The following is an 11927-nucleotide window of genomic DNA, read 5'->3' on the forward strand; positions in this document are numbered from 1 at the left end:
TATGAAAGTTATATATGTGAAAGTAGTATCCTTATGATGAATAATGATCACTTTATCTCAGCTCTGAACTGACCCGTTATAAAGTTATTACCCTTTGAACATTGCTGAGTCAGGCCTCCGAGTAAAAAATGAAAAATGACATAAATGCTAATAACTAAGGAGCCATGGCCCATAAAGCAATGGTTATTGTTTTATTGTGAAGAAAATGCATTTATGCATATTTTGACATAACTTTCAAGTATTTTGAAATAATAGTAAACAAATAGGACTTTTTTAAACAATAAAAATTTGTCAATATTTAGAAATTTATTATAAAAAAAGGCCACCTTTTATTTGCTTTAAAATTTCTGAGTAGGTAGTTTAAATGTTCTTCTTTCCATAAAAAAAATTAAAAAAGGTAGTATTTTTATACTTCTTGTTTTAAGGCATGTCATAGTTAGGCATGTTTTCGACTAAATGCACTCCTCTCGTATATCAAGATTGCATACCTTTCAGGGAAAAAATAAATATTCACTCTACTTAGCATGCATCATGGGTTACTAGTACATACCTCAATAATTGTTTACATCCACTGACTGAAAGAAAGTTCAATCTTCTGTAGTTCCATAGCACCAAATGTGTGCAAACAACCACTGCTGCTAAGTGGAAATGGTGGATGAGGCAATTTGTGGAGAACATTTTTCAGTGGCACTTTACACAAGTCTTCCAATTTGGGCCACCGGAAACCATTTGATGGACCATGTGGATGCATGAATGAGACACTAATGTCATTCTCTTCTAAAGACACTGCTGTGATCGAATTTCTGTTTGTTTTGACCTACCTCAGGGGTCAAAACAAACAGTACCTCTAAGTATTTACTAGATATTGTCCATTGTAACTCAATCCACCCCCCAGGGCTCTACCAACACCACCTAGACTAGGTGGTGTTGACTCTACCCCGCACTGGGCACCACTGAAGTACAGCCTGCACCACTTACTTGAAACTTACCCTCCACCCTCTCCCTCCCTCGGCAAAGACTTTGCTCCTGCTGGCAAGATCTAGCCTCTGAAGAAAGGTGCTTAAGGCTTACATTAAAAAGAACCTAATTGCCATGACAATATTTCCAATCCTAGTGATCAATTTATTTTCATTCTTTCCATGAATTTCAGTACATAGTAGTCGAAATAAAATACATTTTCAGTGTATTTCTAATCTTTCACTGACATATTTGGCAATTAAAGTGTCTTTGTGCACTTTAGGGGTTGTGCTATGATGAAAATTCACACTTAGTAATAAATTTTGAAAGCCCTCTTTCTTCAATGTGACTGACTTAAAATCATGAATTAATTTCACCCCTCTCTCTGCATAATATTTTACCTATGAAGACCTGCAAATAACTTGCCAATCATTCTTGTAATCAGGATGTTCATCCTATTCTTGCGTGGGCACATCAAAGAATGCAGTGCATACCGCCAATGTATTAAATACCTGTGCGCTGATTGGTAAAGGAACTTGATGTGGGCAATAAAAGTGCACAATTAGCAAGAACGAATAACTTTTATAAGCGGGACGTGTTACATCATTCAGTGTGACTGCGCGACTAATACACACAAACAAATGAGAGGCGCCTTTCATGCCTGCCAACCTTGCTGGCTAATAGCCGATGTAATAATGAAACCCCAACACTTCCCCTTGTTGGATATCAGACACAAAATGAGCATAACTACATCAAGAAAAAAAATAAAGGTGCTTCTCACAAATATAACTATCTTAGTCCCAACTTGGACACAAAAACCTTAGTTTTAACACCAGTTACAGATTTAGTAAACAAGTCGGCCAAGTTATTGTCACTTTGAACATACTCAAAACACACCTTCCCCTTTTCTACACAATCTCTTACAAAGTTGTACTTGACCTCCAAATGTTTTAATTTCTCTGAAGCAATTCTATTTTTACTGAAACAAACAGCTCCCTGATTATCAGCAAATATATTACAAGGGGTTCTAGCAAATCAGGATTGTCCCAACTCATCAAGGATTGATTGATGTTAACCACAATGCCTCCTTTGTCACCTCACATATTGCAATGTACTCTAATTTGACAGTAGATAATGTTACCACATTTTGTTTACGAGTCTGCCAGCAAATTGCAGCTCCAGCAAGCAACACTACGTATCCACTGATAGATTTTCTACAATGCTTATCATTTGCCCAATCAGAATCACAATAAATCTCAATGGGTGCATTTTTCCATTCATAGTTCAACTTTAAGTTACAGCAGGGTCATTCCACTAATCGTATGGTCGGGCCATAAGTTGAAATCGACCATAACTACGGCCTCGAGACATACGTATGGCTTCGAGCCATTCTACTCAGAGCGAAAGGCCATAAGTCGGGTCCCTACAAACACAGAAAGGATTAAATCTGTATTAAACACGTATTTTGAAATCCACGAAATCTCAATAATATCTAGATTTAATCTGTTGCAAAGGTGTTGCTATGTCCTCTTTTTCTCATATTATATCTAGATTTAATACATGAAATATCTTGCCCCACAATACAGATTTTTCAGGGATTAAATACAGATTTCAGTATCTAGATTTTCCAGGGATACATTATAGTACTGCTTTTCATTTGAACTTTTATCAAGGAACCTTTGCGTTACAATTAATGAAATATATTGAGGAAGCTTCCCTGAAGGGAAAACCCTCTGACCACCACAATAAGATCTCTACCTATTCACCCCTTAGCTCCAACAAGAATTATATCATCAAGCACCCAATAAGCAAAATCTTTCAAAATTAACTAACCACTATGCAATAATAAACTGACTTGAAGGAAAAAGATTGTTTATTTGGATTGAGAAAACATGACTCATAATAATTGATATTTTATTAAAAAGGTACAAATATCTATTTATATCACATACAAATTCCAAGCATTTCAAATTACAGTGAAATTAATAATCTACTAATTCAACGAGCTTTTAATGTGCCCTTATCAATGTCATAGATTTTTAGGTGGAAAAATTCATTAAGTAACCACTTCGCAATAATACACTGACTTGAGGAAAAAGGTTAATAATATGGATTAAAAAATATGAGATAGAGTAATTGATGCTTTATTAAAAAATCTCAAGTATTTTTTATTATCATTATATATGAATTCCAAATTACTATGAATCTAATTGATGTTGAGCATCATTTGCCTCCTCCTGCCCCTTGCACTGGCCTGCCACAGCCAGAAAGGGAGGAAAGATAAACACAATATACTACATAGAAAAGTGGCAGGTGGATAAAGTGAAAGGCTTTGCAGTCAATATAAAATAAATTTTTAAAGTACTAGTTCAGGGAGAAAGCAGATCAATAAAAACAAAGGCATTGAAATCAACAAACATGACGACACTCACGGCAGAGTTAAATGCTTGTAATACAAGGTTAAGATAGAAAGCAGATTCATAAAAACAAAGCCATTTAAGTCAATATAAGTGAGCCCATTGAAGTCACAGTTTAACCATGGGCCCAATAACGGTCACTCTAGTGAATTTTTAGGGAGAGAAATGATAAAATTTTTATATTGCAAGGTTCAGTTTGAAAACAGGTTCATAATAACAAAGCCATTGAAGTTAACATACCTGAGGACACTAAAAGCACAGTTCAACCATGGGCTTAGTAAGAAAAAAGTTAATGGAGAAACCATGTTCAAAAGAAGGAATCTGAAGGGAACTATGGAAACGGAGTTCAGACTTCAGGGTTCAATAAGCCCACCGAATAACATTGAGAAACGAAAAATTTCTCCTCGTCGTAGTTTTTGTTGCCAAGACCATCCCTCGTTACTATTTTCAGAGGCACTTTACAAATTGAAACATTACGATACAGTCATAAAATGAAGCTCATAATGAACCAACGTAATAGATAAATGTGCACCAACGTAATGGAATATGGTTTAAAAAAAAAACTATGCATGTATATTGAATGATAAAGTTCACCACATACGGAAGATCCAGGTTACTGTGAGGTGCAAATACGATACTTATGCAATCGATGGATATTAAGGAAAAATATAACAGATAATGGAGCAAATAAACCATATGCAGCTCGTGTCGGTCAAAACTAGTCGTTTAGTAACAATAACAAAACACACTTTCACAGTTCATCACTAATGTTTCGGCCATTTTGCAAAATCACGTCACCGACGCTAGCGCCGCTAGTGGCGCAGAAACTTCGGAAACAGATTTAATCCGTATTTAAAAAGGATTTGGAAATCTAGATTTGATGTATTATGAAATCTCCCTAAAATACAAATTTGATCCTTTTTGTGTTTGTAGGGGTAGTAGCTATGGCCTAAAGGCCGTAATATTATGGCCTGCCTAGGAGAAGGTCATAACACGGGCCATACGAAATAACATTGCTCGCCTAAGGAGTTATAAAAGAAACTTACGAAGTGTCATCGATTACATAGCGATTGTTTCAAGAAATATATGAATATTGTGGATGAGCACATACAGATTCAACGGGCATTGGCAAGGTATATTTTAAAAAAGACGTTGATTTCATAAGGAGGATACGGGATACATACGTATACCTGTAGGTAATCCGTTCGCATACGATGATGATATTTTCATTAACTATTTCCGTTCGTCAAAAGTTGTTACTTAATTTTTAAGTAGATATAGAGGATAAACTAAAAGTTCGCTTGTAGTTAAAAAGTTAGGAATACTTTTAACGGATGCTCTGCTAAAGTGAACGGAGGAACGGGCCCGTTCCTCTTCCCGGAGCCGGCTTTTATTTGCTTTCTGTGCTACATTTGCTAGCAGATTTTTTACTTGTTTCGAAAAGCTGTAGGTAGTTTGAAATATCCGCTATTAAATGTTTTATATTTTAAGATTCTCGTAGCATTACGGTTCATAAGGGAGGATATCTAAGAAACATAGGGCAAGACATTTTTTTAGGCAGTAAGGCAATCTTCAGTAAGTCGATGAGTAAAGGACAAATGTCTTCCACAAATCAAGGAATGTTTTATATTTATTGGAAAAGTAATTATCTATTACTAAAATATAGGTTACAAGTTTTTAAAGTGGTAATATTCGTAGTGTTACATAGAAATTATTTGTATCATGGGAGTCCGAGTTCGCTGACAATTTATTATTATTTTTTTTGTTGTAAGCAATCGCTTTGATGATTCGATTTTGTGTACTGTTTAGTTTTATTTTATGTATCTTACTGGTTTTACCCCAAACAGTAACACCATATCTTTATATTGATTCAGCTGTCGCGAAATACATCATCTTTTTAACTTTAATATGCAATAAATCTCTAATGTGATACATTTGATAACTAACCTTTCGTAATTTACTACATATCTTCTCACAGTGTTACCTCCATTTGAATGTCTGATCTACTTTGATACCGAGATAAGTATATTGTGTTACTTGTTCCATATTGTTGCATTTACACAAAGACTTGTTTATTTCATTATGCAAGCATTTATAATTATGTATTGTTATGTGAATCTGTTTAACGTTAGCTGCATTATTGGCGATGTACATACCGTTGGACTTCTTCATGTTGATTGAGAGGTCATGGTTATGTGACCATTTTGTTAAATTATTGACATCATTTTGCATGTAGGCAATGGCAGTATTTAAATCTCTATGAACAGATATCATTACAGCATCATCAGCAAAAATTAAAATATTACAATTGTAAATACATTAAAATATACAATTAATATACACAATAAACAAGATTGGTCCTAAAATAGAACCTTGAGGTACACCATATTCTATATTTCCTTGGTTTCCAATAAAAGTTTTAAATTTCACTCTGATACTCCTCTGCAGGAGATAGCTTCTAAACCATTTCAGTACATACCCTCTAATTCTAATATCCTGCAGTATATGCAGCAATGTGGGCAAATTGACAGGGTTAAAAGCTTTTTTATAATCCACATATGTGACTAATACTTTATTATTCTCATCAAGGTTGTATTATTATCTTTTTTATATATAATTATAATATAATTTATTTATAACAATGATAAAAATTGTTTAAAGATTGATATAGGTCTATAATTATTCAAGTCAGTAAATGTGCCATCCTTATACATTGGTCTAATTAAGGCTAATTTCATACCTTGTGGAACAATACCTTCATTAACACTATTTTTTACAAGAGCGGTCAAAACTGGTACTAAACCCTTTTGACTTTTGATATCCTTAATTTTAATTTTTACTTCTCCACAGGCGTTGTTTTTTAACTTTGTAATAATATTAGCAATATCAGAATTGGTAGGCTCTGGAAGATGCATACTATTTATCATTGACTCTGGATAGGACTTCCATAGCTTATTTGAACATTTAATTTTTAAATTATTTATGCCATGTGTATAATTACATACAAATTCATTACATACACTACTAAATGTCTTTATCCTTACAAAGGTGTTTTATTATCATGTCATCATTATTTTTATTGACTTGTTTACCCCTTGAATAATAATAATAATAATAATAATAATTTATCACTCCTACATTTAGTTTTTACATCTCAATACAAAAAACAAAAGAAGGAGCTGTAGGTGGTCTCCAAGGTAATAGGACCAGAATTGAGCCACCATCAAATAAAAAAATGTATGCCAATAAACATAATAATGCATTAAATGATACATGAGTGTTTTAGATAAATAACATCAAAATAAATTTTCAACTATTTCTTGCGAAAAGAGCCAGTCTTTAGCAAGTCTAATTATTTATTAATAAGCATTACATTTGAGGTTTTATTTTAATTTAAATTCTAGCGGGCAGTATATTAAATAACTTTGGCCCCATGTAAAGAAACAGCGTTGATTTAAAGTTAACTTGGGTCTGTTTTCTACTATAAATGACTCAGTCCTTAAAGTATATTTATATTTGTCATATCCACTCGGCATATTTCCACTTCTAGCAAAAAACAATTTAAGCACTTTAAATAAATACAAATGCCTTAGTGGCAACAAATTTAGGACCACAAACAACGGAAATGAGCCCTCATAGTAACTTTTAGACAATATTACCCTAATTACTTTTTGCAAAACGAGTGCACCCTTAAATGTGCCCTGACAGAAGTCCATCGTCCAAATTTTACTATCTACGAAACAAATGTCCATTTCTGGTTAAAAAAACCATTTATCATGCTGTTGTTCATTCTAACATTTCTTATGGTATAATCTGCTTGAGCCGTGCATACATGAGGCATTTGTTTACAGTAATTAAGTGTTTATCTCAGCGTAAATTTCTGTTCAGAATTACTCCCAAGTATTTTATTTAATTCACTCTATCAATGACTGGACGGTTACAGACACAATTAAAACAAATTGTATAGTGAAATATATATTTACAATTAAAAATACTTGTACTACACATATCACAGCACATGAATTTTGTCTTTTCACTTAACTCTAACCCATTGAAATCAAACCATTTTCACAAGAAACATAGATCCTCTTTAACAAATGTTTCAGCACAACTCCAATTGGGAGCTGAGAAGCACAGTGCTATATCATCAGCAAAGGCTGTGAGTTCACCATTGAATTTATTTTCACATAAATGGTTTACGTAAATCAAAAACAGAATTGTTCCTAAAACAGAGCCCTATGGTACAACCGTCTCAATTGTAACATTATCGCTAAAACAATTATTTACTTTTACACACTGTGATCTCGTCGACAAATAACTTTCAAACCACTGCAGTGATAATCTTCGTAATGCAGCTTGCTCAAGTTTCAATAGCAGTGTTTTGTGCGAGAGTGTACCAAATGCCTTGGTTATGTCTAGATATAACCCAATAGTTTGCGAGCTAGAATTGACTGAATTGTATACTTCGGTCATATGCTTCTCTAGAGCACCTTCAGTTTCCTATACATGTCTGAATCCAAACTGATTTTCGCTATAAAATTTGGTCTTGTCTAGGAATTTCAGAAGGCGGCTTTTAATAAGTTTCTCTAGAATTTTTTCAAATACAGACAAAAGAGATATCGGACGGTAATTCGTTATTTGTTGCCTGTACCCTTTTTTATGCACAGGTATAACAACAGCCCAGGTAAAAATATTTGGTCTGTAACTAATCTGGATCTGGTCTGTAACTGGTCTGAAAGGCTAAATTTTGTTCTGTAACTGGTCTGTAACAGAACTGGACTGGTCTGGATTTCAGAGAGGCAAAGGAAAATGGTCTGTAACTAGTCTGGAATTCTGGTCTGTAACTGTGCTGTAATATTCGATGGTGTGTAACTGATCTGGATCAACTGTCTGTAACTGTACTGTAATTTTCGATGGTCTGCATCTAGTCTGGATCTATTCTGTAACTATGCTGAAATATTCTATGAGTTTCAACTGGTCTGGAACTATTCTGGAAGAATTCCAAGTGAGTCAACTGGTCTGGATTCTAATGTGACATGAGATCTGATATTTTATTCGGTCATCTGCAATTGCTCTTAAATTTATTTGTAACAGTGAAATTATTATAATGTATATCAGGCATTTATACTTAATGGAATTAGGAATCCTGGGCTATGGATTGGTCAATTTTTAATGTCCATTAATTTTTTTTCAAGAAGGGTTACAATTTTATATTTGTTATTTCATAGATGAATTTCACATGGGTTCAAAGGTACCCATGGGTAAGCCATGATTGTGGACAGTGCACTGCCCACAATCATGGCTTGTGGAGAGTTGCGTTATTTGGATGGCATTAGAAAGGGCTGCATCATAAAGGGCTGCATCATAAATTGAGACTAATATCAGAAGTACTTCAGATATTAGTCTCAATTTATGATGCAAACTTTATTTTTATGATTTTTTAACGATTTAAATTTATGATACAAACTGCAAATTGAATATGCGAGGTAAAAATAAATATTACTTCTAAATGATTGCACAAGCAATGAAGGTTGAAATATCAAATAGGGTTCAGAAAGTAGATAGCAGTCAATAAAATAATTTGCAATGGTTTATTCTAATTCCGATGTATTTACCGATTTCAGGCAAAACTTTTTGCCCGCAACTTCCACTGTAATAAAAATGAACTCCTCCATGGTGGGTATAGACATAGGGTAAATGAAGGGTAGTACCCTCCATGGTGTGTAGTTAACCCTCCATCAACCCATGCTCTACATTCCGGGGAGCGTAAGGCAAGGGTAGCACTACCATGGAAGAAGGATTCTTCCTCACCAAACATCTACACTTACATGTTGCACAGTGGCGGATACAGAAAAAACTCAAGGGGGGGGCGCAACATATCTTGAGTTGTCTTTACTTTTATCCTTATAAAAGTTGATCAAGTCACAGGCAAAGTATATGAAAATTTTATTTAACCTGATTATAAACATGTAAAAGACAATGCCATCTTATGATATAAATAGTTACAATTGTGGTTTTGCAATGCTCGGCAATACAGGCGGACCCGCAAGGGGGGGGGGGGCGCGCGCCCCCTGCGCCCCCCATCTGTATCCGCCACTGATGTTGCATACTAACATACCTATCTTCTTTCAAAAAATTGCATTGAATTTCTGTAGGGAAGGGGTGCAGTTAATGAGCTGATTGTAAGAAAAATTTAATATCTTCCAGCTAGTAGTGCTTACACACTTCATTTGGGCTATGGACGCATAAAATAATATACTCAAGTATCTATTTGCCCCCTCAAATGCAAATGGATCTCAATTCAGAACACCGTGTATAAAATGGTAATAAGGTGAACTCAGTGCATCATTTCAGTAACCCATTAAAATTAAAGCATTTGTTGAAGAGGAAAATATATGAGAAGTCCCTCAGGTACCTTCGTGAAGGTACACCTCGCACCTATAAGAAGCAGGTGCACCTGATCCAGAGAAATTTAGTTCAGTAAAAGAATATAGTAACTGCGGTAAATACATATTTTGCGGATTAAAAATTTGAGTTACAATTTTTTCCCATTATATAACGTACTTATAACGTATTAAAAATCGTATTTTGAAACTTGCGCCAAAACAACCGGCGGCCATCTTCTATACCACGTGACCTAACAGCCACTGGAATGTTTACACTCGAAGATACAGTAGTTTCCGACTTTGTGAATTAATCTGTGCCTAAAACCGTATTTTACAAGTAACTGTATGTTTAAGAACGTATGGACGAGGAAAATATAACGTTATTCAAAGTGAAAACTTCCAAAAAGGAATCAAAAAAATACTGTTTCATGCCAATTGCATACTACCACAATGAAATCAACGCCGGATAAAGTTTTTATTTACCGGGTTTGCGGAAAAAGTGGCTCCTTGCAGCACGTAGAGATTTAAAGAAGATGCCTTGGTCAGTATCAACCCATCTCTGCTGCGCTGACTTTTTTAATGTAAGTACATGGAATATATTTTTACAATCGATAGTAAATCAACGAACTTGAGTATCAACAATTTTTTAGGAGTAATGCAATTAATGAACTACTTCTTTCAACCCAATAGTTATATAAGATTATTTATTACTACGTTCTCACTGTGGTTACAATTTAGGTTGATCTTTGGCTTAACTTATATATTAAAAATACTATGCATTCAGATCGATTAAGTTGAAATATTTCAAATTACTGTTCTCGCGTTAGAAACCACATTGTTAGCTGTTTTTCATGGCATAAAAGCATTAGTCTCACTATAAATTCATTCGTGCATGAAGGGTTTTTCTTGAAATTGAATAACCATATTAGAGAATATGTGGAACAATTTTAAGTTACCTTAAGTACTTATTAAGTACTTAGCTGGTTATTAAATGTTACAATTCTCATTTTCCAGGATTGATGGCGATGGACACTAGACGTTTTCTCTACTACGATACATGTTAACTGTGTTACTAGTACTAGAGAATGTTTTGAGTACATCAATAAATGTTAAATTGCCTGTATGGATTTATTTTATTGCATAGAAAATCATCCACCTCCATACGAATCCAAAATTTCCTGTTGCAGGGGATATGTTATTGATGGTTTGTCAAAAGTCGTATGCTAACATGTTTTATCAACTTAGAACTTAAATGGCAATTCACAGCTGAAATGCAGTTGCCAAGTGTGAGCACAATGAATATCTTACGATCGGGTTGACATTTGTTAAATTCTGAATTCCATTTGCACTCATACTGGTATAATCTGGAGATACATCAACTCTGAGCTTTTTATTGTAATAAGAATACTTAACTTTCTTGCCCCTTACAACTGAAGACATCCATAGAGATGTATCATCGCTTTTCAAAATTTACAATGTATTAAATTGATTATGTAAGAATGCCATTGTAACAATTGAAGATTACTGCTATCCAGTATGCCTTTATCTCCGTCATATTTGGCTGTTTGGGAAATGCCTTCAGTAGGCTTCTCAGATAAATTTGTTTAGGCTGTTCCCTTTTCCTTACTAGCTGAACTGAACCAGTCAGATCAATGAGATTGACTGATCTTATAGTTATCCTGAGTCTCAGGTTAAGTAGTATAGACCAACTAGTCACTAGTACAGATTAGTTCCAGACCACATAGTCTCCCTGAGAACAGCCCAGTTCCAGAGCAGTACAGACCAGTTACAGACCAAGCTATTCCTGGGTCCAGACCAGTTTACCCACCCGTTGTCCAGACCAGTTGCAGACCAAACTGGTCTGGAGCAATGTTTCAATTTCTTCCCAGTTCCAGACCAGCTACAGACCTTTAGTTCCACCCCCGTTCCAGACCTGTTCCAGCTCAGTTACAGACCAAATATTTTTACCTGGGAGCTTTCTTCAAAGGGCTTGGAAATACGCCATTGATAAAACTTAAATTACAGCAGTGAGCGAACATAGAGCCAACATCATCATTGATTTATTTCTACATTCTAACATCTATACCATCATGTCCAGGGGACTTATTACACGAAAGATTTTTAACAAATTTTACTATTTCAATTGGCACCACTGGTTCTATGAAAA

At 34.7% G+C, this 11927-nt stretch overlaps 1 long non-coding RNA gene across 1 annotated transcript; it reads left to right on the top strand.

The window, feature by feature from the left end:
• The first annotated feature begins 9884 nt into the window (after positions 1 to 9884).
• Positions 9885 to 10883, top strand: LOC124153768. The gene is made up of 2 exons (XR_006863758.1): positions 9885 to 10341; positions 10775 to 10883. It is a non-coding gene; the product is annotated as an uncharacterized LOC124153768 (long non-coding RNA).
• Positions 10884 to 11927: the final 1044 nt, after the last annotated feature.

Source organism: Ischnura elegans, chromosome 1 (genome assembly GCF_921293095.1).
Source record: "Ischnura elegans chromosome 1, ioIscEleg1.1, whole genome shotgun sequence".
Lineage (NCBI taxonomy): Eukaryota > Metazoa > Arthropoda > Insecta > Odonata > Coenagrionidae > Ischnura > Ischnura elegans.